At 48.0% G+C, this 27,209-nt stretch overlaps 21 non-coding genes across 21 annotated transcripts; 3 read left to right on the top strand and 18 right to left on the bottom strand.

Moving 5' to 3' along the window:
* Positions 1-2,652: 2,652 nt before the first annotated feature.
* On the bottom strand, positions 2,653-2,816 carry LOC134999925 (U1 spliceosomal RNA). The gene has a single exon (XR_010201990.1). It is a non-coding gene; the product is annotated as a U1 spliceosomal RNA (small nuclear RNA).
* A 671-nt stretch (positions 2,817-3,487) lies between these two features.
* Positions 3,488-3,650, bottom strand: LOC134999446 (U1 spliceosomal RNA). Its single transcript, XR_010201541.1, has one exon. It is a non-coding gene; the product is annotated as a U1 spliceosomal RNA (small nuclear RNA).
* A 152-nt stretch (positions 3,651-3,802) lies between these two features.
* On the bottom strand, positions 3,803-3,966 carry LOC134999662 (U1 spliceosomal RNA). The gene has a single exon (XR_010201740.1). It is a non-coding gene; the product is annotated as a U1 spliceosomal RNA (small nuclear RNA).
* Positions 3,967-4,637: 671 nt separating this feature from the next.
* Positions 4,638-4,800, bottom strand: LOC134999380 (U1 spliceosomal RNA). Its single transcript, XR_010201484.1, has one exon. It is a non-coding gene; the product is annotated as a U1 spliceosomal RNA (small nuclear RNA).
* A 152-nt stretch (positions 4,801-4,952) lies between these two features.
* LOC134999632 (U1 spliceosomal RNA) lies at positions 4,953-5,116 on the bottom strand. Its single transcript, XR_010201712.1, has one exon. It is a non-coding gene; the product is annotated as a U1 spliceosomal RNA (small nuclear RNA).
* A 674-nt stretch (positions 5,117-5,790) lies between these two features.
* LOC135000089 (U1 spliceosomal RNA) lies at positions 5,791-5,953 on the bottom strand. The gene has a single exon (XR_010202122.1). It is a non-coding gene; the product is annotated as a U1 spliceosomal RNA (small nuclear RNA).
* A 152-nt stretch (positions 5,954-6,105) lies between these two features.
* LOC134999822 (U1 spliceosomal RNA) lies at positions 6,106-6,269 on the bottom strand. The gene has a single exon (XR_010201893.1). It is a non-coding gene; the product is annotated as a U1 spliceosomal RNA (small nuclear RNA).
* A 674-nt stretch (positions 6,270-6,943) lies between these two features.
* LOC134999937 (U1 spliceosomal RNA) lies at positions 6,944-7,106 on the bottom strand. Its single transcript, XR_010202002.1, has one exon. It is a non-coding gene; the product is annotated as a U1 spliceosomal RNA (small nuclear RNA).
* A 149-nt stretch (positions 7,107-7,255) lies between these two features.
* Positions 7,256-7,420, bottom strand: LOC134999349 (U1 spliceosomal RNA). The gene has a single exon (XR_010201457.1). It is a non-coding gene; the product is annotated as a U1 spliceosomal RNA (small nuclear RNA).
* Positions 7,421-8,090: 670 nt separating this feature from the next.
* LOC134999886 (U1 spliceosomal RNA) lies at positions 8,091-8,253 on the bottom strand. The gene has a single exon (XR_010201952.1). It is a non-coding gene; the product is annotated as a U1 spliceosomal RNA (small nuclear RNA).
* Positions 8,254-8,405: 152 nt separating this feature from the next.
* On the bottom strand, positions 8,406-8,569 carry LOC134999770 (U1 spliceosomal RNA). The gene has a single exon (XR_010201843.1). It is a non-coding gene; the product is annotated as a U1 spliceosomal RNA (small nuclear RNA).
* Positions 8,570-9,541: 972 nt separating this feature from the next.
* On the bottom strand, positions 9,542-9,705 carry LOC134999896 (U1 spliceosomal RNA). Its single transcript, XR_010201962.1, has one exon. It is a non-coding gene; the product is annotated as a U1 spliceosomal RNA (small nuclear RNA).
* Positions 9,706-10,379: 674 nt separating this feature from the next.
* Positions 10,380-10,542, bottom strand: LOC134999452 (U1 spliceosomal RNA). The gene has a single exon (XR_010201544.1). It is a non-coding gene; the product is annotated as a U1 spliceosomal RNA (small nuclear RNA).
* Positions 10,543-10,694: 152 nt separating this feature from the next.
* Positions 10,695-10,858, bottom strand: LOC134999680 (U1 spliceosomal RNA). The gene has a single exon (XR_010201757.1). It is a non-coding gene; the product is annotated as a U1 spliceosomal RNA (small nuclear RNA).
* Positions 10,859-11,529: 671 nt separating this feature from the next.
* LOC134999883 (U1 spliceosomal RNA) lies at positions 11,530-11,692 on the bottom strand. Its single transcript, XR_010201950.1, has one exon. It is a non-coding gene; the product is annotated as a U1 spliceosomal RNA (small nuclear RNA).
* Positions 11,693-11,844: 152 nt separating this feature from the next.
* LOC134999885 (U1 spliceosomal RNA) lies at positions 11,845-12,008 on the bottom strand. Its single transcript, XR_010201951.1, has one exon. It is a non-coding gene; the product is annotated as a U1 spliceosomal RNA (small nuclear RNA).
* Positions 12,009-12,682: 674 nt separating this feature from the next.
* Positions 12,683-12,845, bottom strand: LOC134999399 (U1 spliceosomal RNA). The gene has a single exon (XR_010201502.1). It is a non-coding gene; the product is annotated as a U1 spliceosomal RNA (small nuclear RNA).
* Positions 12,846-12,997: 152 nt separating this feature from the next.
* Positions 12,998-13,161, bottom strand: LOC134999675 (U1 spliceosomal RNA). Its single transcript, XR_010201753.1, has one exon. It is a non-coding gene; the product is annotated as a U1 spliceosomal RNA (small nuclear RNA).
* Positions 13,162-13,305: 144 nt separating this feature from the next.
* Positions 13,306-13,421, top strand: LOC134999529 (U5 spliceosomal RNA). Its single transcript, XR_010201608.1, has one exon. It is a non-coding gene; the product is annotated as a U5 spliceosomal RNA (small nuclear RNA).
* Positions 13,422-13,691: 270 nt separating this feature from the next.
* On the top strand, positions 13,692-13,808 carry LOC134999587 (U5 spliceosomal RNA). The gene has a single exon (XR_010201666.1). It is a non-coding gene; the product is annotated as a U5 spliceosomal RNA (small nuclear RNA).
* Positions 13,809-14,094: 286 nt separating this feature from the next.
* LOC134999584 (U5 spliceosomal RNA) lies at positions 14,095-14,207 on the top strand. The gene has a single exon (XR_010201663.1). It is a non-coding gene; the product is annotated as a U5 spliceosomal RNA (small nuclear RNA).
* The last annotated feature ends 13,002 nt before the right edge of the window (positions 14,208-27,209 follow it).

Below are 27,209 nucleotides of genomic sequence, written 5' to 3'. Positions count from 1 at the left end.
CAGCCCTATCCCAACTCATACTTATTTTGCATATGAGATCTCTTGATCATGAAGATTGTTCTCACAGGGTGAGGTTCATCCATTATATTTTAAAATAGGAAGGTACAAATTACATATTTGAATTGCATCTATGTGCTGGATTCAAATGTCCCCCCCCCCCCCCTTCCTTTCTCAATTGTGCCCGTCAGCAGCTATTCTAAGGTTGCTGCCAATGGGTGTGACACATTAATTTCTTCTGTGGGGTACACTGGACTCCACAAGGATTCACATTGGGGTGTAGAGTAGGATCTTGATCTGAGGCACCAACCGGCTCAAAGCTTTTGACTGTTCCCAAGATGCTCAGCGCATCCTCCTCTATAACCCCGCTTCCATGAACAGGGAGCTCAGTTTGTAGTTGGTGCCTTCAGTAGCAGGCCACTTAACAGGGGCCTGCCTCAGGCAGCCTATTCTTAGCTATTAATTTTGACAAGAAAAGAAGAACTTGTTTTATGAGAATCTACAAGGGCTGCAGCAGGCTAGGTCTAATAGACATCTTTACTGCAGCTTCATCACTCCCAGCGGCGCTGTATACTCCCGTGCCCTGGTTGCTGGGTCACTGCAGCGGAGGCTCCAGTTTCTTCCTAAGGTCAGTCACACACACACCGCCCTTCCGGATCACGAGGCCGCTAATGAAGGGGAGCGTGGCCGTAGGGGGTGGACCGTGTGCGCACTGGCGTGGACACTGATTACTGGGCAGCCGCTCCACTAGCCACCAGGTACAGTTAAGGAGCACAGGTCTGGGAGTTTTACTCCTATATTAACCCAATTTTGTACTGCCCGCAGCGCATTGTGATAGGTAATAGGGCCTGATTCAGGTTGGAATGCAATCACAATAAGCGATCCAACTGCAAAATTTGCTAACAGCATACGCATGTGCCTGCATTTTCTGCGGCACCCCGCAGAGAATGCGATCGCCTCTGCCTGTCAATCGGGGCGGGGGGGGGGGAGAGGGGGGTCAGCAACACTCCATTTCCAAGTCAGGGATGGAGCGGTGCGGGGGCAAGGCTTCAAAATGGGGTCTGCAACGGAGGAGACACAGGGGGCGTGGTCACAGCGGCTGTATGACATCACATTCAGCCGCTGTGATCACAAAAATGGTGGCGGCTTCCTGCGCGCACATACAGTCTGCACCAGCAGGAGGCTACACCATTTTTTATGATCACGCTGAACTGCAGTGCGACTGCAATTACAGCATGGTCAAGAATGGAGGCGTCATGCTGGGTGGCCATGCCCTGTCACTGTGCAGGAGCCAGCACCGCACACACACTAGTCCCCGGGTGCAGCCCCCAACCCCCGGGACACCCGGAGCAACAAAATGTAGATTCAGGCCACCAGGCCACGCCCCTACCTATGAAACCATGCCTCCTTTTTACCATTGCACTGCTTATCTGCGCGCCCTGCATTACAATCTCCCTCGCCACCTCTCTGGGTGTCACCAGTGATAGTGACACCTCTGCCATGCTTGTAGCAGCTGGTCCTAAGATCTACGCCTCAAGCCCTGAGTGTTTGCCCTTGTGACTTGTTGATCATCATAGCGAAGCAGATGCTTACAGAAAACTGCAGGGGCTTAGATTGAAAATAAAAAAATTGATGGGTATAAGGTAGAGAGGAGCGGGTTCGGTTCTCCGAGAACCGAATTCCCGACGAACTCCACGTGGTTTACACTGGTCCGAGGCAGGCTCGGTTGTTCCCGCCTTACTCGGAAAACCTGAACAAGGGAAAATGTCATCATCCCGCTGTCGGATTCTCGCGAGATTCGGATTCCATATAAAGAGCTGCGCGTTGCCGCCATTTTTACTCGTGCATTGAAGAGAGAGCGGAGAGGACGTGGCTATGTTCTCTCAGTGGAAATCTCAATATCAGTGCTCAGTATCAGTGGTTACTTATTGCTGCTCAGTAATACTAGTAGTGTGTCTCTCCTGCTCAGTGTCAGTTCTCAGTAGTATCCTCATCAGTGCTCAGTATCACTGCTCATTGTCTTGTGCTGCATTGTGGTGCTCAGCATACTACAGTACATTACTAATAGTCCAGTGCTGCATCTTGCTGCTCAGTGTCAGTTCTAGTATCCTCATCAGTGCTCACTATCACTGCTCATTACATTGTGGTGTTCTGTATACTACAGTAACATAGTAATATAGTAACATATAGTAACATAGTTTTTGAGGTTGAATAGAGGCAAATTGCCCATCGTGTTCAACCTGTTTTAAGTTGTGATGATTCTACATACTTGCTGAATAATGTTTTATGACTAGTTAGCTACTATAACTCATGTTACCCCCGGATTAACCATGTTGATATTTTAAGTATTATAACCTTGGATAGCTTTTTCATTCAGAAATGTATCCATTCCTTTTTTAAATCCAATTACAGAGTCCGCCATTACCACCTTCCCTGGCAGGGAATTCCACATCCTGATTGCCCTAACAGTGAAGATCATAGTATCTCACCTGGCAGGTAAGTAGGAGTTGGGCTAGAGCTGTGGAGGATTGCTGCTCGGGCACCCCCTGTCAAGTGAAGGAGATCCAACTGAGGCAGCACAAGGGAACTCTCGAAAGAAGAACAAGGCTAGAGGAAGATCTGAGACAAAGAAATCTGACTTTTACCAGAGCTGACCAGAGGAAAGCACAAACGCAGTCCCCCACTACCACAAATAATGCAGTCGAGTTTCCCACATTTGGGGAAATCACAGGGGTCAGCATACCCAGAGTGCAATGAATGAACCTCACCCTGGGAGAACAATCTTCATGACCATGGTATCTCCTATGCAAAATAAGTATGATTTGGGATAGGGCTGGGGAGGGCCGCTGCTCAGGCACATCTCTGTCAAGTAAAGGAGATTCAACTGAGGCAACACAAGGGAACTCTCATCTGGGGACAACAACTGCAGGGAGAACACATATTTTCAGATGAACATGGGAGGGCAGAAGGCTGCCTAATACTGAAGCACCCCCAAACAACAAATCAAATGCAACTACTAGTGCAAGCATTCCTGGGGGAAGGCCTGCAGCAGATGGATTTGCATATGGTGATGTCATCCAAGCAGTGGGTCAAAGTTGGCTTCAACCCTCGTCTGCATATGAAAATAAAAAAGGGGTGTGCAGGGCATGGCGGCCTTTTGCGGCGCTTGGATGACCCCTAGTTCGCATTAAACACCTCCACCTTCCTTCGGTGTGGGGCTCATGTTGGCTATGCCCCAGCCCCTGAAGCATTCAAGCTGATTTCTTGCAGCAGCTGGGCACTGTAACAGCTCCAGAGCTGCTCTGTAAAGCAAGTAAAAGGGTGTGGGCCCTGCAGCACTACCTGTAGTTTGCATTGTGCGTTGGAAGGCACAAAGTAAGCAGACGGGAGAAGTCAGGATAGTGCACAAGGGCATAGAAGGGAGCGGCTCAAGAAAAGAGAAGTGGAAACAGACAGCAAACTAGGCTGGAGAGAGACCTGAGACAAAGAGATCTGAATTATACGAGAGCCGACCAGAGGAAACACAAATTATGTAATCAAGTGTCCCACATTTGGGGAAATCGTAGGAGCAGCACACCCAGAGTGCATTGGGTGAGCCTTGCCCTGGGAGAAGCACCTTCCTGATCATAGTATCTCACCTGGCAGGTAAGTAGGAGTTGGGCTAGAGCTGGAGAGGGTCGCTGTTCGGGCACCCCCCTGTCAAGTGAAGGAGATCCAACTGAGGCAGCACAAGGAAACTCTCGAAAAAAGAACAAGGCTAGAGGAAGATCTGAGACAAAGAAATCTGACTTTTACCAGAGCTGACCAGAGGAAAGCACAAACACAGTCCCCCACTACCACAAATAATGCAGTCGAGTTTCCCACATTTGGGGAAATCACAGGGGTCAGCATACCCAGAATGCAATGAATGAACTTCACCCTGGGAGAACAATCTTCATGACAATTGTATCTCCTATGCAAAATAAGTATGATTTGGGATAGGGCTGGGGAGGGCCGCTGCTCAGGCACATCTCTGTCAAGTAAAGGAGATTCAACTGAGGCAGCACAAGGGAACTCTCATCTGGGGACAACAACTGCAGGGAGAACACATATTTTCAGATGAACATGGGAGAGCAGAAGGCTGCCTAATACTGAAGCACCCCCAAACAACAAACCAAATGCAACAACTAGTACAAGCATTCCTGGGAAAAGGTCTGCAGAAGACGGATTTGCATACGGTGATGTCATCCAAGCAGTGGGCCAAAGTTGGCTGGAACCCTCATCTGCATATGAAAAGAGAAAAGGGGTATGCAGGGCATGGCGGCCTTTTGCGGCGCTTGGATGACCCTTAGTTAGCATTAAACACCTCCACCCTCCGTCGGTGTGGGGCTCATGTTGGCTATGCCCCAGCCCCTGAAGCATTCAAGCTGATTTCTTGCAGCAGCTGGGCACTGTAACAGCTCCAGAGCTGCTCTGTAAGGCAAGTAAAAGGGTGTTGGCCCTGCAGCACTACCTGTAGTTTGCATTGTGCGTTGGAAGGCACAAAGTAAGCAGACAGGTGAAGTCAGGAGAGTGCACAAGGGCATAGAAGGCAGCGGCTCAAGAAAAGAGAAGTGGAAACAGACAGCAAACTAGGCTGGAGAGAGACCTGAGACAAAGAGATCTGAATTATACGAGAGCCGACCAGGGGAAACACAAATTATGCAGTCAAGTTTCCCACATTTGGGGAAATCACAGGAGCAGCACACCCAGAGTGCAATGGGTGAGCCTTGCCCTGGGAGAAGCACCTTCATGATCATAGTATCTCACCTGGCAGGTATGTAGGAGTTGGGCTAGAGCTGGGGAGGGTCGCTGCTCGGGTACCCCCCTGTCAAGTGAAGGAGATCAAACTGAGGCAGCACAATGGAACTCTCGAAAGAAGAACAAGGCTAGAGGAAGATCTGAGACAAAGAAATCTGACTTTTACCAGAGCTGACTAGAGGAAAACACAAACACAGTCCCCCACTACCACAAATAATGCAGTTGAGTTTCCCACATTTGGGGAAATCACAGGGGTCAGCATACCCAGAATGCAATGAATGAACCTCACCCTGGGAGAACAATCTTTATGACCATGGTATCTCCTATGCAAAATAAGTATGATTTGGGATAGGGCTGGGGAGGGCCGCTGCTCAGGCACATCTCTGTCAAGTAAAGGAGATTCAACTGAGGCAGCACAAGGGAACTCTCATCTGGGGACAACAACTGCAGGGAGAACACATATTTTCAGATGAACATGGGAGAGCAGAAGGCTGCCTAATACTGAAGCACCCCCAAACAACAAACCAAATGCAACAACTAGTGCAAGCATTCCTGGGGGAAGGCCTGCAGCAGATAGATTTGCATATGGTGATGTCATCCAAGCAGTGGGTCAAAGTTGGCTTCAACCCTCGTCTGCATATGAAAAGAGAAAAGGGGCGTGCAGGGCATGGTGGCCTTTTGCGGCACTTGGCTGACCCCTAGTTTGCATTAAACACCTCCACCCTCCTTCGGTGTGGGGCTCATGTTGGCTATGCCCCAGCCCCTGAAGCATTCAAGCTGATTTCTTGCAGCAGCTGGGCACTGTAACAGCTCCAGAGCTGCTCTGTAAGGCAAGTAAAAGGGTGTGGGCCCTGCAGCACTACCTGTAGTTCGCATTGTGCGTTGGAAGGCACAAAGTAAGCAGAAAGGAGGAGAAGTCAGGATAGTGCGCAAGGGCATAGAAGGGAGCGGCTCAAGAAAAGAGAAGTGGAAACAGACAGCAAACTAGGCTGGAGAGAGACCTGAGACAAAGATATCTGAATTATACGAGACCTGACCAGGGGAAACACAAATTATGCAGTCAAGTTTCCCACATTTGGGGAAATCGCAGGAGCAGCACACCCAGAGTGCAATGGGTGAGCCTTGCCCTTGGAGAAGCACCTTCATGATCATAGTATCTCACCTGGCAGGTAAGTAGGAGTTTGGCTAGAGCTGGGGAGGGTCGCTGCTCGGGCACCCCCCTGTCAAGTGAAGGAGATCCAACTGAGGCAGCACAAAGGAACTCTCGAAAGAAGAACAAGGCTAGAGGAAGATCTGAGACAAAGAAATCTGACTTTTACCAGAGCTGACCAGAGGAAAGCACAAACACAGTCCACCACTACCACAAATAATGCAGTCGAGTTTCCCACATTTGGGGAAATCACAGGGTTCAGCATACCCAGAGTGCAATGAATGAACCGCACCCTGGGAGAACAATCTTCATTACAATGGTATCTCCTATGCAAAATAAGTATGATTAGGGATATGGCTGCGGAGGGCCGCTGCTCAGGCACATCTCTGTCAAGTAAAGGAGATTCAACTGAGGCAGCACAAGGGAACTCTCATCTGGGGACAACAACTGCAGGGAGAACACATATTTTCAGATGAACATGGGAGGGCAGAAGGCTGCCTAATACTGAAGCACCCCCAAACAACAAACCAAATGCAACAACTAGTGCAAGCATTCCTGGGGGAAGGCCTGCAGCAGATAGATTTGCATATGGTGATGTCATCCAAGCAGTGGGTCAAAGTTGGCTTCAACCCTCGTCTGCATATGAAAAGAGAAAAGGGGCGTGCAGGGCATGGTGGCCTTTTGCAGCACTTGGCTGACCCCTAGTTTGCATTAAACACCTCCACCCTCCTTCGGTGTGGGGCTCATGTTGGCTATGCCCCAGCCCCTGAAGCATTCAAGCTGATTTCTTGCAGCAGCTGGGCACTGTAACAGCTCCAGAGCTGCTCTGTAAGGCAAGTAAAAGGGTGTGGGCCCTGCAGCACTACCTGTAGTTCGCATTGTGCGTTGGAAGGCACAAAGTAAGCAGAAAGGAGGAGAAGTCAGGATAGTGCGCAAGGGCATAGAAGGGAGCGGCTCAAGAAAAGAGAAGTGGAAACAGACAGCAAACTAGGCAGGAGAGAGACCTGAGACAAAGAGATCTGAATTATACGAGACCTGACCAGGGGAAACACAAATTATGCAGTCAAGTTTCCCACATTTGGGGAAATCGCAGGGGCAGCACACCCAGAGTGCAATGGGTGAGCCTTGCCCTGGGAGAAGCACCTTCATGATCATAGTATCTCACCTGGCAGGTAAGTAGGAGTTGGGCTAGAGCTGGGGAGGGTCGCTGCTCGGGCACCCCCCTGTCAAGTGAAGGAGATCCAACTGAGGCAGCACAAGGAAACTCTCGAAAGAAGAACAAGGCTAGAGGAAGATCTGAAACAAAGAAATCTGACTTTTACCAGAGATCAGAGGAAAACACAAACACAGTCCCCCACTGCCAACAAATAAAGCAGTCACGTTTCCCACATTTGGGGAAATCACAGGGGTCAGCATACCCAGAATGCAATGAATGAACCTCACCCTGGGAGAGTAATCTTCATGACCATGGTATCTCCTATGCAAAATAAGTATGATTTGGGATAGGGCTGGGGAGGGCCGCTGCTCATGCACATCTCTGTCAAGTAAAGGAGATTCAACTGAGGCAGCACAAGGGAACTCTCATCTGGGGACAACAACTGCAGGGAGAACACATATTTTCAGATGAACATGGGAGGGCAGAAGGCTGCCTAATACTGAAGCACCCCCAAACAACAAACCAAATGCAACAACTAGTGCAAGCATTCCTGGGGGAAGTTCTGCAGAAGACGGATTTGCATACGGTGATGTCATCCAAGCAGTGGGTCAAAGTTGGCTTCAACCCTCATCTGCATATGAAAAGAGAAAAGGGGCGTGCAGGGCATGGCGGCCTTTTGCGGTGCTTGGATGACCCCTAGTTCGCATTAAACACCCCACCCTCCTTTGGTGTGGGGCTCATGTTGGCCATGCCCCATCCCCTGAAGCATTCAAGCTGATTTATTGCAGCAGCTGGGCACTGTAACAGCTCCAGAGCAGCTCTGAACGGCAAGTAAAAGGGTGTGGGCCCTGCAGCACTACCTGTAGTTTGCATTGTGCATTGGAAGGCACAAAGTAAGCAGACGGGAGAAGTCAGGATAGTGCGCAAGGGCATAGAAGGGAGCGGCTCAAGAAAAGAAAAGTTGAAACAGACAGCAAACTAGGCTGGAGAGAGACCTGAGACAAAGAGATCTGAATTATACGAGAGCCGACCAGGGGAAACACAAATTATGCAGTCAAGTTTCCCACATTTGGGGAAATCGCAGGAGCAGCACACCCAGAGTGCAATGGGTGAGCCTTGCCCTGGGAGAAGCACCTACATGATCATAGTATCTCACCTGCCAGGTAAGTAGAAGTTGGGCTAGAGCTGGGGAGGGTCGCTGCTCGGGTACCCCCCTGTCAAGTGAAGGAGATCCAACTGAGGCAGCACAAGGGAACTCTCGAAAGAAGAACAAGGCTAAAGGAAGATCTGAGACAAAGAAATCTGACTTTTACCAGAGCTGACCAGAGGAAAGCACAAACACAGTCCCCCACTACCACAAATAAAGCAGTCGAGTTTCCCACATTTGGGGAAATCACAGGGGTCAGCATACCCAGAATGCAATGAATGAACCTCACCGTGGGAGAACAATCTTCATGACCATGGTATCTCCTATGCAAAATAAGTATGATTTGGGATAGGGCTGGGGAGGGCCGCTGCTCAGGCACATCTCTGTCAAGTAAAGGAGATTCAACTGAGGCAGCACAAGGGAACTCTCATCTGGGGACAACAACTGCAGGGAGAACACATATTTTCAGATGAACATGGGAGGGCAGAAGGCTGCCTAATACTGAAGCACCCCCAAACAACAAACCAAATGCATCAACTAGTGCAAGCATTCCTGGGGGAAGGCCTGCAGCAGATGGATTTGCATACGGTGATGTCATCCAAGCAGTGGGTCAAAGTTGGCTTCAACCCTCGTCTGCATATGAAAAGAGAAAAGGGGCGTGCAGGGCATGGCGGCCTTTTGCGGCGCTTGGATGACCCCTAGTTCGCATTAAACACCTCCACCCTCCTTCGGTGTGGGGCTCATGTTGGCTATGCCCCAGCCCCTGAAGCATTCAAGCTGATTTCTTGCAGCAGCTGGGCACTGTAACAGCTCCAGAGCTGCTCTGTACGGCAAGTAAAAGGGTGTGGGCCCTGCAGCACTACCTGTAGTTTGCATTGTGCATTGGAAGGCACAAAGTAAGCAGACAGGAGGAGAAGTCAGGATAGTGCACAAGGGTATAAAAGGGAGGGGCTCATGAAAAAAGAAGTGGAAACAGACAGCAAACTAGGCTGGAGAGAGACCTGAGACAAAGAGATCTGAATTATACGAGAGCCGACCAGGGGAAACACAAATTATGCAGTCAAGCTTCCCACATTTGGGGAAATCAGAGTGCAATGGGTGAGCCTTGCCCTGGGAGAAGCACCTTCATGATCATAGTATCTCACCTGGCAGGTAAGTAGGAGTTGGGCTAGAGCTGGGGAGGGTCGCTGCTCGGGCACCCCCCTGTCAAGTGAAAGAGATCCAACTGAGGCAGCACAAGGAAACTCTCGAAAGAAGAACAAGGCTAGAGGAAGATCTGAGACAAATAAATCTGACTTTTACCAGAGCTGACCAGAGGAAAGCACAAACACAGTCCCCCACTACCACAAATAATGCAGTCGAGTTTCCCACATTTGGGGAAATCACAGGGGTCAGCATACCCAGAATGCAATGAATGAACCTCACCCTGGGAGAACAATCTTCATGACCATGGTATCTCCTATGCAAAATAAGTATGATTTGGGATAGGGCTGGGGAGGGCCGCTGCTCAGGCACATCTCTGTCAAGTAAAGGAGATTCAACTGAGGCAGCACAAGGGAACTCTCATCTGGGGACAACAACTGCAGGGAGAACACATATTTTCAGATGAACATGGGAGGGCAGAAGGCTGCCTAATACTGAAGCACCCCCAAACAACAAACCAAATGCAACAACTAGTGCAAGCATTCCTGGGGGAAGGCCTGCAGCAGATGGATTTGCATACGGTGATGTCATCCAAGCAGTGGGTCAAAGTTGGCTTCAACCCTCGTCTGCATATGAAAAGAGAAAAGGGGCGTGCAGGGCATGGCGGCCTTTTGCGGTGCTTGGATGACCCCTAGTTCACATTAAACACCTCCACCCTCCTTCGGTGTGGGGCTCATGTTGGCTGTGCCCCAGCCCCTGAAGCATTCAAGCTGATTTCTTGCAGTAGCTGGGCACTGTAACAGCTCCAGAGCTGCTCTGTACGGCAAGTAAAAGGGTGTGGGCCCTACAGCACTACCTGTAGTTTGCATTGTGCATTGGAAGGCACAAAGTAAGCAGACAGGAGGAGAAGTCAGGATAGTGCACAAGGGTATAAAAGGGAGGGGCTCATGAAAAAAGAAGTGGAAACAGACAGCAAACTAGGCTGGAGAGAGACCTGAGACAAAGAGATCTGAATTATACGAGAGCCGACCAGGGGAAACACAAATTATGCAGTCAAGCTTCCCACATTTGGGGAAATCGCAGGGGCACCACACCCAGAGTGCAATGGGTGAGCCTTGCCCTGGGAGAAGATCCTTCATGATCATAGTATCTCACCTGGCAAGTAAGTAGGAGTTGGGCTAGAGCTGGGGAGGGTCGCTGCTCGGGCACCCCCCTGTCAAGTTAAAGAGATCCAACTGAGGCAGCACAAGGGAACTCTCGAAAGAAGAACAAGGCTAGAGGAAGATCTGAGACAAAGAAATCTGACTTTTACCAGAGCTGTCCAGAGGAAAGCACAAACACAGTCCCCCACTACCACAAATAATGCAGTCGAGTTTCCCACATTTGGGGAAATCACAGGGGTCAGCATACCCAGAATGCAATGAATGAACCTCACCCTGGGAGAACAATCTTCATGACCATGGTATCGCCTATGCAAAATAAGTATGATTTGGGATAGGGTTGGGGAGGGCCGCTGCTCAGGCACATCTCTGTCAAGTAAAGGAGATTCAACTGAGGCAGCACAAGGGAACTCTCATCTGGGGACAACAACTGCAGGGAGAACACATATTTTCAGATAAACATGGGAGGGCAGAAGGCTGCCTAATACTGAAGCACCCCCAAACAACAAACCAAATGCAACAACTAGTACAAGCATTCCTGGGGGAAGGCCTGCAGCAGATGGATTTGCATATAGTGATGTCATCCAAGCAGTGGGTCAAAGTTGGCTTCAACCCTCGTCTGCATATGAAAAGAGAAAAGGGGCGTGCAGGGCATGGCGGCCTTTTGCGGCGCTTGGATGACCCCTAGTTCGCATTAAACACCTCCACCCTCCTTCGGTGTGGGGCTCATGTTGGCTATGCCCCAGCCCCTGAAGCATTCAAGCTGATTTCTTGCAGCAGCTGGGCACTGTAACAGCTCCAGAGCTGCTCTGAACGGCAAGTAAAAGGGTGTGGGCCCTGCAGCACTACCTGTAGTTTGCATTGTGCATTGGAAGGCACAAAGTAAGCAGACGGGAGAAGTCAGGATAGTGCGCAAGGGCATAGAAGGGAGCGGCTCAAGAAAAGAGAAGTTGAAACAGACAGCAAACTAGGCTGGAGAGAGACCTGAGACAAAGAGATCTGAATTATACGAGAGCCGACCAGGGGAAACACAAATTATGCAGTCAAGTTTCCCACATTTGGGGAAATCGCAGGAGCAGCACACCCAGAGTGCAATGGGTGAGCCTTGCCCTGGGAGAAGCACCTACATGATCATAGTATCTCACCTGCCAGGTAAGTAGAAGTTGGGCTAGAGCTGGGGAGGGTCGCTGCTCGGGTACCCCCCTGTCAAGTGAAGGAGATTCAACTGAGGCAGCACAAGGGAACTCTCGAAAGAAGAACAAGGCTAGAGGAAGATCTGAGACAAATAAATCTGACTTTTACCAGAGCTGACCAGAGGAAAGCACAAACACAGTCCCCCACTACCACAAATAATGCAGTCGAGTTTCCCACATTTGGGGAAATCACAGGGGTCAGCATACCCAGAATGCAATGAATGAACCTCACCCTGGGAGAACAATCTTCATGACCATGGTATCTCCTATGCAAAATAAGTATGATTTGGGATAGGGCTGGGGAGGGCCGCTGCTCAGGCACATCTCTGTCAAGTAAAGGAGATTCAACTGAGGCAGCACAAGGGAACTCTCATCTGGGGACAACAACTGCAGGGAGAACACATATTTTCAGATGAACATGGGAGGGCAGAAGGCTGCCTAATAATGAAGCACCCCCAAACAACAAACCAAATGCAACAACTAGTGCAAGCATTCCTGGGGGAAGGCCTGCAGCAGATGGATTTGCATACGGTGATGTCATCCAAGCAGTGGGTCAAAGTTGGCTTCAACCCTCATCTGCATATGAAAAGAGAAAAGGGGCGTGCAGGGCATAGCGGCCTTTTGCGGCGCTTGGATGACCCCTAGTTCGCATTAAACACCTCCACCCTCCTTCGGTGTGGGGCTCATGTTGGCTATGCCCCAGCCCCTGAAGCATTCAAGCTGATTTCTTGCAGCAGCTGGGCACTGTAACAGCTCCAGAGCTGCTCTGTACGGCAAGTAAAAGGGTGTGGGCCCTGCAGCACTACCTGTAGTTTGCATTGTGCATTGGAAGGCACAAAATAAGCAGACAAGAGGAGAAGTCAGGATAGTGCACAAGGGTATAAAAGGGAGGGGCTCATGAAAAAAGAAGTGGAAACAGACAGCAAACTAGGCTGGAGAGAGACCTGAGACAAAGAGATCTGAATTATACGAGAGCCGACCAGGGGAAACACAAATTATGCAGTCAAGCTTCCCACATTTGGGGAAATCGCAGGGGCACCACACCCAGAGTGCAATGGGTGAGCCTTGCCCTGGGAGAAGCACCTTCATGATCATAGTATCTCACCTGGCAGGTAAGTAGGAGTTGGGCTAGAGCTGGGGAGGGTCGCTACTCGGGCACCCCCCTGTCAAGTGAAAGAGATCCAACTTAGGCAGCACAAGGGAACTCTCGAAAGAAGAACAAGGCTAGAGGAAGATCTGAGACAAATAAATCTGACTTTTACCAGAGCTGACTAGAGGAAAGCACAAACACAGTCCCCCACTACCACAAATAATGCAGTCGAGTTTCCCACATTTGGGGAAATCACAGGGGTCAGCATACCCAGAATGCAATGAATGAACCTCACCCTGGGAGAACAATCTTCATGACCATGGTATCGCCTATGCAAAATAAGTATGATTTGGGATAGGGCTGGGGAGGGCCGCTGCTCAGGCACATCTCTGTCAAGTAAAGGAGATTCAGCTGAGGCAGCACAAGGGAACTCTCATCTGGGGACAACAACTGCAGGGAGAACACATATTTTCAGATAAAAATCTTGGTCATGCTCTGGTTTCTCTTCAGAACGAACAAATCTTTCGCCTCTTACTAAAGATTTCCGTGGAGAGGAGCAAAACCGAGTTTTATCTCAATTTTTGCATGCCCCATCTTTTTGGGGTTTCTTTTACCGGTTTAAAGATAGAATGAGTGTGCTTTAATGTAAGCTCATTTGCATAGAAATGACAGTAAATGTTTATTTATGTTCAAACAGAACTTTCTTGACCATGCTACTTGCTTTAAAGATCTGGGAGCACATGGAATACAGTACAAACCATGCTTATAGCAAGGAGAAGCCAGGTGAGAAATCTGCTTTCTTTCAAATTGGGCGCTCACTTTGATCTGAATGAGGACTGCTGGCACAGCACTCAGGCGACAGGTGGAATCTTGGTCATGCTCTGGTTTCTCTTCAGAATGAACAAATCTTTCGCCTTTTATTAAAGATTATCCGTGGAGAGGAGCAAAACTGAGTTTTATCTCAATTTTTGCATGCCCCATATTATTGGGGTTTCTTTTATCAGTTTAAAGACAGAACGAGTGTGCTTTCTTGTTAGCTTTAATGTAAGTTTATTTGCATAACAATGACAATAAATGTCTGTTTCTTTTCAAGCAGAACTTTCTTGACCATACTAATTGCTTGAAAGATCTGGGAGCACATGGAAAAGAGTACAAACCATGTTTATAGCAAGGGGAAGCCTGGTGAGAAATCTGCTTTCTTTCTTTCAAATTGGGTGCTCACTTTGAGCTGAATGAGGACTGCTGGCATGGCACTCAGGCGACAGGTGGAATCTTGGTCATGCTCTGGTTTCTCTTCAGAACGAACAAATCTTTCGCCTTTTACTAAAGATTTCCGTGGAGAGGAGCAAAACTGAGTTTTATCTCAATTTTTGCATGCCCCATATCATACCTCCCAACTGTCCCGATTTTCGCGGGACAGTCCCGTTTTTTGGGGACTGTCCCGCTGTCCCACCTGCGGGCCGCAGTGTCCCGCGGTGGGGAGGACAGTTGGGAGGCTCTGTCTGTCGCTGCCCTGCTTAGCAGAGCAGCGGTGAATAGTCGCTGTGCGCACAGCGTCTATTCACTGAAGTCAGAGGGAGAGGTGGCATGCCAGCGGCTCACAGAGCGCTGGGCATGCCCCCTCAGTGCCGAAAACGGGGGCGTGACTCGCGATCGCGGGTCCTCCCGCGAAGCCATGCCCCTTTTTACTTAGGCCACGCCCTTTTTGGGAGCGCGTGCGACTTCGCCGCGCGTGTGTCCCTCTTTGCGAGCCGACAAAGTTGGGAGGTATGCCCATATTATTGGGGTTTCTTTTATCAGTTTAAAGACAGAACGAGTGTGCTTTCTGGTTAGCTTTAATGTAAGTTTATTTGCATAACAATGACAGTAAATGTTTGTTTCTTTTCAAACAGAACTTTCTTGACCATGCTACTTGCTTGAAAGATCTGGGAGCACATGGAAAACAGTACAAACCATGCAGTATCACAAGAGCCTTTATTTGATCTTTCATGAAGATAGAGCAGAATTGAGGACACGTCAACAATTTCTGCCGAAGGTGGTTCATCTTTCCACATGGTGCCTTTGGCCACTGACACCTTCGTTGAGTCAAAGTCTCTGGCTGTGGTCAGAACTTTGAAAATTTATGTCACCAGAACGGTTCAGATTAGGAAAACAGAGGCTCTGTTTGTCCTGTATGCTCCCAACAGGATTGGGTGTCCTGCTTCCATGTAGACCATTATGCGCTGGATCTGTGGTAAGATTCAGCATGCTCATTCCATGGCAGGATTGCCGTTACTGAATTAGGTGAAGACCCATTCTACTAGAAAGGTGGGTTCATCCTGGGCAGCTGGTCGGGGAGTCTCGGCATTGCAACTTTGCCGAGCAGCTATTTAGTAAACACTTTTGCTAAGTTTTACAAGTTTGATACCTTGGCCGATGATAACTTCAAGTTGGGTCATTCGGTGCTGCAGAGTCGTACGCACTCTTCCACCCGTTCAAGAGCTTTGGTATAACCCCATGGTTCTTAATGTGACCCCAGCATCCTCTAGGTCGTATGAGAAAATAGGATTTTAATACCTACCGGTAAATCCTTTTCTCTTAGTCTGTAGAGGATGCTGGGCACCCGTCCCAGTCCATACTGTGTCTGCAGTTATTACTTGTGGTTATACACATGTTGTGTTATGGTTCTGGTCAGCTTTTTGCTGCAATTATTCATGCCGTTGGCTTGTGTTCTGTTGAATGCCACGTTCTGCGGCATGCTTAAGGTGTGAGCTGGTAAGATGCTCACCTTAGTTTAACAATAAATCCTTTCCTCGAAATGTCCGTCTCCATGGGCACAGTTCCTATAACTGGAGTCTGGAGGAGGGGCATAGAGGGAGGAGCCAGTTCACACCCTTTGATAGTCTTAAAGTGCCCATGTCTCTTGCGGATCCCGTCTATACCCCATGGTTCTTAATGTGACCCCAGCATCCTCTACGGACTAAGAGAAAAGGATGCCCTTGCGCACTATCCTGACTTCTCCTCCCGTCTGCTTACTTTGTGCCTTCCAACGCACAATGCAAACTACAGGTGGTGCTGCAGGGCCCACACCCTTTTACTTGCCTTACAGAACAGCTCTGGAGCTGTTACAGTGCCCAGCTGCTGCAAGAAATCAGCTTGAATGCTTCAGGGGATGGGGCATGGCCAACATGAGCCCCACACCAAAGGAGGGTGGGGGTGTTTAATGAGAACTAGGGGTCATCCAAGCACTGCAAAAGGCCGCCATGCCCTGCACGCCCCTTTTCTCTTTTCATATGCAGATGAGGGTTCCAGCCAACTTTGGCCCACTGCTTGAATAACATCACTGTATGCAAATCCGTCTGCTGCAGACCTTCCCCCAGGAAGGCTTGTACTAGATGTTGCATATGGTTTGATATTTGATGGTGCTTCAGTATTAGGCAGCCTTCCGCCCTCCCATGTTCATCTGAAAAGATGTGGTCTCCCTGCAGTTGTTGTCCCCAGACGAGAGTTCCCTTGTGCTTCCTCAGTTGAATCTCCTTAACTTGACGGGGGAGGGGCTGCCCGAGCAGCCACCCTCCCCAGCCCTATCCCAACTCATACTTATTTTGCATATGAGATCTCTTGATCATGAAGATTGTTCTCACAGGGTGAGGTTCATCCATTATATTTTAAAATAGGAAGGTACAAATTACATATTTGAATTGCATTTATGTGCTGGATTCAAATGTCCCCCCCCCCCCCCTTCCTTTCTCAATTGTGCCCGTCAGCAGCTATTCTAAGGTTGCTGCCAATGGGTGTGACACATTAATTTCTTCTGTGGGGTACACTGGACTCCACAAGGATTCACATTGGGGTGTAGAGTAGGATCTTGATCTGAGGCACCAACCGGCTCAAAGCTTTTGACTGTTCCCAAGATGCTCAGTGCATTCTCCTCTATAACCCCGCTTCCATGAACAGGGAGCTCAGTTTGTAGTTGGTGCCTTCAGTAGCAGGCCACTTAACAGGGGCCTGCCTCAGGCAGCCTATTCTTAGCTATAAATTTTGACAAGAAAAGAAGAACTTGTTTTATGAGAATCTACAAGGGCTGCAGCAGGCTAGGTCTAATAGACATCTTTACTGCAGCTTCATCACTCCCAGCGGCGCTGTATACTCCCGTGCCCTGGTTGCTGGGTCACTGCAGCGGAGGGTCCGGTTTCATCCTAAGGTCAGTCACACACACACCACCCTTCCGGATCACGAGGCCGCTGATGAAGGGGAGCGTGGCCGTAGGGGGTGGACCGTGTGCGCACTGGCGTGGACACTGATTACTGGGCAGCCGCTCCACTAGCCACCAGGTACAGTTAAGGAGCACAGGTCTGGGGGTTTTTCTCCTATATTAACCCAATTTTGTACTGCCCGCAGCGCATTGTGATAGGTAATAGGGCCTGATTCAGGTTGGATTGCAATCACAATAAGCGATCCAACTGCAAAAATTGCTAAGAGCATACGCATGTGCCTGCATTTTCTGCGGCACCCCGCAGAGAATGCGATCGCCTCTGCCTGTCAATCGGGGCGGGGGGGGATAGGTGGGTCAGCAACACTCCATTTCCAATTCAGGGATGGAGCGGTGCGGGGGCAAGGCTTCAAAATGGGGTCTGCAACGGAGTAGACACAGGGGGCGTGGTCACAGCGGCTGTATGACATCACATTCAGCCGCTGTGATCACAAAAATGGTGGCGGCTTCCTGCGCGCACATACAGTCTGCACCAGCAGGAGGCTACACCATTTTTTATGATCACGCTGAACTGCAGTGCGACTGCAATTACAGCATGGTCAAGAAGGGAGGCGTCATGCTGGGTGGCCATGCCCTTTCACTGTGCAGGAGCCAGCACCGCTCACACACTAGTCCCCGGGTGCAGCCCCCAACCCCCGGGACACCCGGAGCAACAAAATGTAGATTCAGGCCACCAGGCCACGCCCCTACCTATGAAACCATGCCTCCTTTTTACCATTGCGCTGCTTATCTGCGCGCACTGCATTACAATCTCCCTCGCCACCTCTCTGGGTGTCACCAGTGATAGTGACACCTCTGCCATGCTTGTAGCAGCTGGTCCTAAGATCTACGCCTCAAGCCCTGAGTGTTTGCCCTTGTGACTTGTTGATCATCATAGCGAAGCAGATGCTTACAGAAAACTGCAGGGGCTTAGATTGAAAATAAAAAAATTGATTGGTATAAGGTAGAGAGGAGCGGGTTCGGTTCTCCGAGAACCGAATTCCCCACGAACTCCACGTTGTTTACACTGGTCCGAGGCAGGCTCGGTTGTTCCCGCCTGACTCGCAAAACCTGAACAAGGGAAAATGTCATCATCCCGCTGTCGGATTCTCGCGAGATTCGGATTCCATATAAAGAGCTGCGCGTTGCCGCCATTTTTACTCGTGCATTGAAGAGAGAGCGGAATGGACGTGGCTATGTTCTCTCAGTGGAAATCTCAATATCAGTGCTCAGTATCAGTGGTTACTTATTGCTGCTCAGTAATACTAGTAGTGTGTCTCTCCTGCTCAGTGTCAGTTCTCAGTAGTATCCTCATCAGTGCTCAGTATCACTGCTCATTGTCTTGTGCTGCATTGTGGTGCTCAGCATACTACAGTACATTACTAATAGTCCAGTGCTGCATCTTGCTGCTCAGTGTCAGTTCTAGTATCCTCATCAGTGCTCACTATCACTGTTCATTGCATTTTGGTTTTCTGTATACTACAGTAACATAGTAATATAGTAACATATAGTAACATAGTTTTTGAGGTTGAATAGAGGCAAATTGCCCATCGTGTTCAACCTGTTTTAAGTTGTGATGATTCTACATACTTGCTGAATAATGTTTTATGACTAGTTAGCTACTATAACTCATGTTACCCCCGGATTAACCATGTTGATACAGATGTAGCCAACTTTATCTTGACTGTTTCTCCGCCGAGACGGGCGTTTAGCCACGCTAAGGCGATAGCTGAGTTTAATCACAGGCAGGCGCGTTGAGACGATCTAGATACTCATCATGCATTACACATCTCCACCACTGTGTGGCTAATGCTCCACTAATCCAGTACTTTCGATCGTACAGTATAGCGGCGGATTGATCTACAGCTCTGGCAATACTGTAGGCGTAACGGGAAGCGGTGGAAAAAGTATGGAGTACAGTACTGTATGTGTATGGAGACGCAACTACAGTAATTGTAATTGTGTAAAAGGAATAATGTACAGTACAATGTATAAACACCGTGCTTTTTAAAATATGAAATATACTGTATGAGCGTCTGAGTTCGCTAATGCATAATGGGAATGGAGGACTAGCAGGAGGCGGAGGAAAACACCGTGCTTTACAAATGCGAGCGTCCGAGTCCTCTAAGGCATAAACCAACAGCAATGGGGCGAGGGCCGGGCGCTGTTTGCAGTACTTTCACACATGAAATTAGAAATCTCTCATGAGGCGTCGTGGGCTAGGGGTGAAGGCTCCCACCTCCCTCGCTGGGGGTCCAGGGTTCGAGACATGATGTGCTTTCTTTCTTTTTTTTTTTTTTTCTGTAATAATGCACTGTATTATTTTATTTCCATTGTAAGACAGTCAATGGAAGGATGCACACAGGTTTCACATAAATCAAAGTACATCTGCAGGAGCGATTCTTTACGCTAAATGCACCCAAACAGCGTGAATGAAATGAGTGTATTCTGGCGCTACCAACTAAGCAAAACAGTACTGTAGATCTTCAGCGTTTGTGCATTGCACAGGACCTGAATTTCCTCCCTGTGCAGGCCCCCAGGGGGGAAGGGCGATGGGGGTAGGGGGGAGACGATGGAAAATACTGTGCCTTTGAAATGCAATTACATGAGCGTCCGAGTACACTACGGCATACTGTAAACCAACACCAATGGGAAGGAAGTGCCAACCTTATTTTTAATGTGTTCCCGTGACATTCACTTTAACATTTTTTTTTTCTCTCCAATACAGTACATCCAATGGAAGGATGCACACAGGTTTCACATAAATCAAAGTACATCTGCAGGAGCGATTCTTTACGCTAAATGCAACCTACAGTACAGTACGGTACTGTAAGTGAGCAAAATAGTACTACAGTGGGCGTTTGTGTATTGCACATGACCTGCATTCCCTCCCTGTCTACTGCATGATCTGTGCAGGCTCCCATGGGGGAAGGGCAACAGGCTAGCAGGAGGCGGAGGAAAACACCGTGCTTTACAAATGCGAGCGTCCGAGTCCTCTAAGGCATAAACCAACAGCAATGGGGCGAGGGCCGGGCGCTGTTTGCAGTACTTTCACACATGAAATTAGAAATCTCTCATGAGGCGTCGTGGGCTAGGGGTGAAGGCTCCCACCTCCCTCGCTGGGGGTCCAGGGTTCGAGACATGATGTGCTTTCTTTCTTTTTTTTTTTTTTTTTTTCTGTAATAATGCACTGTATTATTTTATTTCCATTGTAAGACAGTCAATGGAAGGATGCACACAGGTTTCACATAAATCAAAGTACATCTGCAGGAGCGATTCTTTATGCTAAATGCACCCAAACAGCGTGAATGAAATGAGTGTATTCTGGCGCTACCAACTAAGCAAAACAGTACTGTAGATCTTCAGCGTTTGTGCATTGCACAGGACCTGAATTTCCTCCCTGTGCAGGCCCCCAGGGGGGAAGGGCGATGGGGGTAGGGGGGAGACGATGGAAAATACTGTGCCTTTGAAATGCAATTACATGAGCGTCCGAGTACACTACGGCATACTGTAAACCAACACCAATGGGAAGGAAGTGCCAACCTTATTTTTAATGTGTTCCCGTGACATTCACTTTAACATTTTTTTTTTTCTCTCCAATACAGTACATCCAATGGAAGGATGCACACAGGTTTCACATAAATCAAAGTACATCTGCAGGAGCGATTCTTTACGCTAAATGCAACCTACAGTACAGTACGGTACTGTAAGTGAGCAAAATAGTACTACAGTGGGCGTTTGTGTATTGCACATGACCTGCATTCCCTCCCTGTCTACTGCATGATCTGTGCAGGCTCCCATGGGGGAAGGGCAACAGGCTAGCAGGAGGCGGAGGAAAACACCGTGCTTTACAAATGCGAGCGTCCGAGTCCTCTAAGGCATAAACCAACAGCAATGGGGCGAGGGCCGGGCGCTGTTTGCAGTACTTTCACACATGAAATTAGAAATCTCTCATGAGGCGTCGTGGGCTAGGGGTGAAGGCTCCCACCTCCCTCGCTGGGGGTCCAGGGTTCGAGACATGATGTGCTTTCTTTCTTTTTTTTTTTTTTTTTTCTGTAATAATGCACTGTATTATTTTATTTCCATTGTAAGACAGTCAATGGAAGGATGCACACAGGTTTCACATAAATCAAAGTACATCTGCAGGAGCGATTCTTTACGCTAAATGCACCCAAACAGCGTGAATGAAATGAGTGTATTCTGGCGCTACCAACTAAGCAAAACAGTACTGTAGATCTTCAGCGTTTGTGCATTGCACAGGACCTGAATTTCCTCCCTGTGCAGGCCCCCAGGGGGGAAGGGCGATGGGGGTAGGGGGGAGACGATGGAAAATACTGTGCCTTTGAAATGCAATTACATGAGCGTCCGAGTACACTACGGCATACTGTACTGTAAACCAACACCAATGGGAAGGAAGTGCCAACCTTATTTTTAATGTGTTCCCGTGACATTCACTTTAACATTTTTTTTTTTCTCTCCAATACAGTACATCCAATGGAAGGATGCACACAGGTTTCACATAAATCAAAGTACATCTGCAGGAGCGATTCTTTACGCTAAATGCAACCTACAGTACAGTACGGTACTGTAAGTGAGCAAAATAGTACTACAGTGGGCGTTTGTGTATTGCACATGACCTGCATTCCCTCCCTGTCTACTGCATGATCTGTGCAGGCTCCCATGGGGGAAGGGCAACAGGCTAGCAGGAGGCGGAGGAAAACACCGTGCTTTACAAATGCGAGCGTCCGAGTCCTCTAAGGCATAAACCAACAGCAATGGGGCGAGGGCCGGGCGCTGTTTGCAGTACTTTCACACATGAAATTAGAAATCTCTCATGAGGCGTCGTGGGCTAGGGGTGAAGGCTCCCACCTCCCTCGCTGGGGGTCCAGGGTTCGAGACATGATGTGCTTTCTTTCTTTTTTTTTTTTTTTTTTTCTGTAATAATGCACTGTATTATTTTATTTCCATTGTAAGACAGTCAATGGAAGGATGCACACAGGTTTCACATAAATCAAAGTACATCTGCAGGAGCGATTCTTTATGCTAAATGCACCCAAACAGCGTGAATGAAATGAGTGTATTCTGGCGCTACCAACTAAGCAAAACAGTACTGTAGATCTTCAGCGTTTGTGCATTGCACAGGACCTGAATTTCCTCCCTGTGCAGGCCCCCAGGGGGGAAGGGCGATGGGGGTAGGGGGGAGACGATGGAAAATACTGTGCCTTTGAAATGCAATTACATGAGCGTCCGAGTACACTACGGCATACTGTAAACCAACACCAATGGGAAGGAAGTGCCAACCTTATTTTTAATGTGTTCCCGTGACATTCACTTTAACATTTTTTTTTTTCTCTCCAATACAGTACATCCAATGGAAGGATGCACACAGGTTTCACATAAATCAAAGTACATCTGCAGGAGCGATTCTTTACGCTAAATGCAACCTACAGTACAGTACGGTACTGTAAGTGAGCAAAATAGTACTACAGTGGGCGTTTGTGTATTGCACATGACCTGCATTCCCTCCCTGTCTACTGCATGATCTGTGCAGGCTCCCATGGGGGAAGGGCAACAGGCTAGCAGGAGGCGGAGGAAAACACCGTGCTTTACAAATGCGAGCGTCCGAGTCCTCTAAGGCATAAACCAACAGCAATGGGGCGAGGGCCGGGCGCTGTTTGCAGTACTTTCACACATGAAATTAGAAATCTCTCATGAGGCGTCGTGGGCTAGGGGTGAAGGCTCCCACCTCCCTCGCTGGGGGTCCAGGGTTCGAGACATGATGTGCTTTCTTTCTTTTTTTTTTTTTTTTTTCTGTAATAATGCACTGTATTATTTTATTTCCATTGTAAGACAGTCAATGGAAGGATGCACACAGGTTTCACATAAATCAAAGTACATCTGCAGGAGCGATTCTTTACGCTAAATGCACCCAAACAGCGTGAATGAAATGAGTGTATTCTGGCGCTACCAACTAAGCAAAACAGTACTGTAGATCTTCAGCGTTTGTGCATTGCACAGGACCTGAATTTCCTCCCTGTGCAGGCCCCCAGGGGGGAAGGGCGATGGGGGTAGGGGGGAGACGATGGAAAATACTGTGCCTTTGAAATGCAATTACATGAGCGTCCGAGTACACTACGGCATACTGTACTGTAAACCAACACCAATGGGAAGGAAGTGCCAACCTTATTTTTAATGTGTTCCCGTGACATTCACTTTAACATTTTTTTTTTTCTCTCCAATACAGTACATCCAATGGAAGGATGCACACAGGTTTCACATAAATCAAAGTACATCTGCAGGAGCGATTCTTTACGCTAAATGCAACCTACAGTACAGTACGGTACTGTAAGTGAGCAAAATAGTACTACAGTGGGCGTTTGTGTATTGCACATGACCTGCATTCCCTCCCTGTCTACTGCATGATCTGTGCAGGCTCCCATGGGGGAAGGGCAACAGGCTAGCAGGAGGCGGAGGAAAACACCGTGCTTTACAAATGCGAGCGTCCGAGTCCTCTAAGGCATAAACCAACAGCAATGGGGCGAGGGCCGGGCGCTGTTTGCAGTACTTTCACACATGAAATTAGAAATCTCTCATGAGGCGTCGTGGGCTAGGGGTGAAGGCTCCCACCTCCCTCGCTGGGGGTCCAGGGTTCGAGACATGATGTGCTTTCTTTCTTTTTTTTTTTTTCTGTAATAATGCACTGTATTATTTTATTTCCATTGTAAGACAGTCAATGGAAGGATGCACACAGGTTTCACATAAATCAAAGTACATCTGCAGGAGCGATTCTTTACGCTAAATGCACCCAAACAGCGTGAATGAAATGAGTGTATTCTGACGGACTGTGCATCTTCGGTATTTGTGTATAGCATAAGACCTGTGAAGGCTCCCAGGAGGGAAGGGCGTAGGGCAAGACAGTGGAAAATACTGTGGTCAAAGAAAGGGCATATTTAAAACTAAGGGAAAGAAAGGGCATATTTAAAACTAAGGGAAACTGTCACAAAGTACAGTAACTACAGTACTGTACGTTGAATGCCTGGAACGCACGACGTCTGAGACGCACGACGTCTGAGACGCACGACGTCTGGATCGCTCATTGAGCATAAGCATGGCTGCTGTACGTGACCGTCCCTATGCTCTGGGTGAGCTGCGTCTCCTCGTTCGCTGGCGGGACAGAACTCTCGCCAGCAACGAGGAGAAAGTAAGGGCATATAGGAGGGCCAGCAGGGATATCCTCCGGACCTACAACCGGAGGAGAACGGTGAGGTCTCTCCAGAGGAGGTGGAGTGACCTCGTGAGGCGGACCCCACGACGCCTGCAGGCCATAAGGGATTGTAAGTACAGTACATTACTGTAGATTACTGTACTTTAAGTTACTGTAGTTACAGGTACAGTACATTATAGCAGGGGCTGCTGTAGCAGCAGGTATCCGGTCTATACAGCACTGTACAGTATTTGTGGTAAACAAATGGTTAAACAAGGACCAAACGTTAACCCGGGTCAAAAGGTCAATTTGTTTTTTTGCGTCGACCTAGATGGTGCGGCTTTTGAAATTGGTTGACACCAGTTACTGTAGGTTGACATGGTCGTTAAGTTGACATGGAAAAAGATCGACATGCGTTTTACAAAAACAATTGTTATTTTTTTAAACTTGTGTATATACAGTAGTTCTTTACAATCCAGGTGGTCTACGATTGTGCAGTGTACAGTATCATGCAGTGTACAGTATATGCAATGTATCACAGTGTATCGTGCTGCGTAATTGCAGCGTGTCATGCAGTGTACATTCAGAATATGGTATTGTGCAGTGAGTGTAATACATAGTGAATCACATCGTGCAGCAGAGCCGGCCTTAGGCATAGGCAAACTACAGTAGGCAAATGCCTAGGGCATTTGCTATGCTTAGGGGCACCAGCAGCTTCTGCTGATTAAAATGATATGCGGCATGCCTATATTTTGCGTGACTGCGGCTGTATCTGTACCTGGCTAGGGCCAGCACTGTCGTGCAGTGTACTGTATACACATGTGGTAATTGCAGTTTTTTGTGTAGTGTACATTGTATCATATTTTGCAGGGAAATGTGCAGTTTGTCATATCACGCAGTCGTGCAGTGCATTGTGTGGTTTAATTGCAGTGTGCCGAAATTTGTGTTTCAGATAGTACAGTGTTCTAAGGGATGTTACTTTGGCAGAAATTATTCTAAGGGATGTTACAGTGGCCTAATGTGTTCTGACGTGCATTACTCTTGCATAAGGTTCATGACTGGCAGATCTCTACTTTGTGACGTAATGTGGATATACTACTGCACTACTGTGACGTACAGTAACGTGAATAAGGTGCTCTACTGTGTGACACAACGTGAATCAAGGACAGTACTGTGACGTGAATACGGTGCTCTACTGTGTGACACAACGTGAATCAAGGACAGTACTGTGACGTGAATAAGGTGCTCTACTGTGTGACACAACGTGAATCAAGGACAGTACTGTGACGTGAATACGGTGCTCTACTGTGTGACACAACGTGAATCAAGGACAGTACTGTGACGTGAATACGGTGCTCTACTGTGTGACACAACGTGAATCAAGGACAGTACTGTGACGTGAATAAACTGCACTACTGTGACATGACGTGAATAAGATGAATTCAGGTGAGTACTGCGTCATCTGTCATGAAATCAATTTGTAATGTAATGAACAGTACTGAGATGGTTAAGGGTGGGAGGGCTGCATGCTGATGTGTGTCATAATGTTTATAAGGGCAATGCTTATGTGTGTTACAATGTCTATAAAGGTAGTGTTCTGTCTAATACCCTGGACCTACTGTACTGTAGCGATACTGTAAGTGTACTGTATGTCACATTTAGAAATGTGCCCCTTAAGTTTTGAAGACAGTACAGTACACTATGCCCTCCTGAGTGATTAGGTGCAGGGTACTAGAATGAACAATTCCATTTATTGTGATGTCATAAAGATGCTGTCAATGTTGAATTTCATTGGCTGTACAGTATGCTGCCATTATACTGTATATATATTTTTACAGGGCTGGTAGCACGACGTCACAGGAGGCGGGACAGGCGCCGCCAAGCTGGTAAGTATTGTCAAATACAGTAGTGTACAGTACATAGTGATTTCTATAGTCCCAACCCCCTGTCCTGACCATCACAGATAACTCGCTGCAATCCGTTAATGTTAAGAATGTCTGTTTACAAAACTAAATGTAAATATTAAACACAAAGTATAAATAACATTGTAGATAGCTGAATACCCGTGCTTCGCTACGGGATGAGGATGGTAAATTCCAGTGATAGTTGTTTGTTAATTTACGTTTGTTGGCGATCTACTGTAGTATATAGTACTGTATACTTTAAGCATACTGTATCTTGCTTCTCTGATGCAGATTGTTTATTGGCCGGACCCCTTTTTGGTCCTGGATACTGTGCAGTACATGTTTCAAATTGACAGCTTCACTTACAGTACTGTTATTTTTTTTCCCACAGTACCACCACCACCACCACCTGCTGCGCTGCCAGGTATTGTGTAACGAGAATTCTGGTGCTACTGTCATCGTTGTTACACTACTGTACATGTGTCCTGGATACTGTGCAGTACATGTTTCCAATTGACAGCTTCACTTACAGTACTGTTATTTTTTTTCCCACAGTACCACCACCACCACCACCACCACCTGCTGCGCTGCCAGGTATTGTGTAACGAGAATTCTGGTGCTACTGTCATCGTTGTTACACTACTGTACATGTGTCCTGGATACTGTACAGTACATGTTTCCAATTGACAGCTTCACTTACAGTACTGTTATTTTTTTTCCCACAGTACCACCACCACCACCACCTGCTGCGCTGCCAGGTATTGTGTAACGAGAATTCTGGTGCTACTGTCATCGTTGTTACACTACTGTACATGTGTCCTGGATACTGTACAGTACATGTTTCCAATTGACAGCTTCACTTACAGTACTGTTATTTTTTTTCCCACAGTGCCACCACCACCACCACCACCTGCTGCGCTGCCAGGTATTGTGTAACGAGAATTCTGGTGCTACTGTCATCGTTGTTACACTACTGTACATGTGTCCTGGATACTGTACAGTACATGTTTCCAATTGACAGCTTCACTTACAGTACTGTTATTTTTTTTCCCACA

This window comes from Pseudophryne corroboree, unplaced genomic scaffold (genome assembly GCF_028390025.1).
Source record: "Pseudophryne corroboree isolate aPseCor3 unplaced genomic scaffold, aPseCor3.hap2 scaffold_150, whole genome shotgun sequence".
NCBI lineage: Eukaryota > Metazoa > Chordata > Amphibia > Anura > Myobatrachidae > Pseudophryne > Pseudophryne corroboree.
The sequence above is the reverse complement of the archived record's forward strand: the minus strand, read 5'-3'. Positions and strand labels throughout refer to the sequence as shown.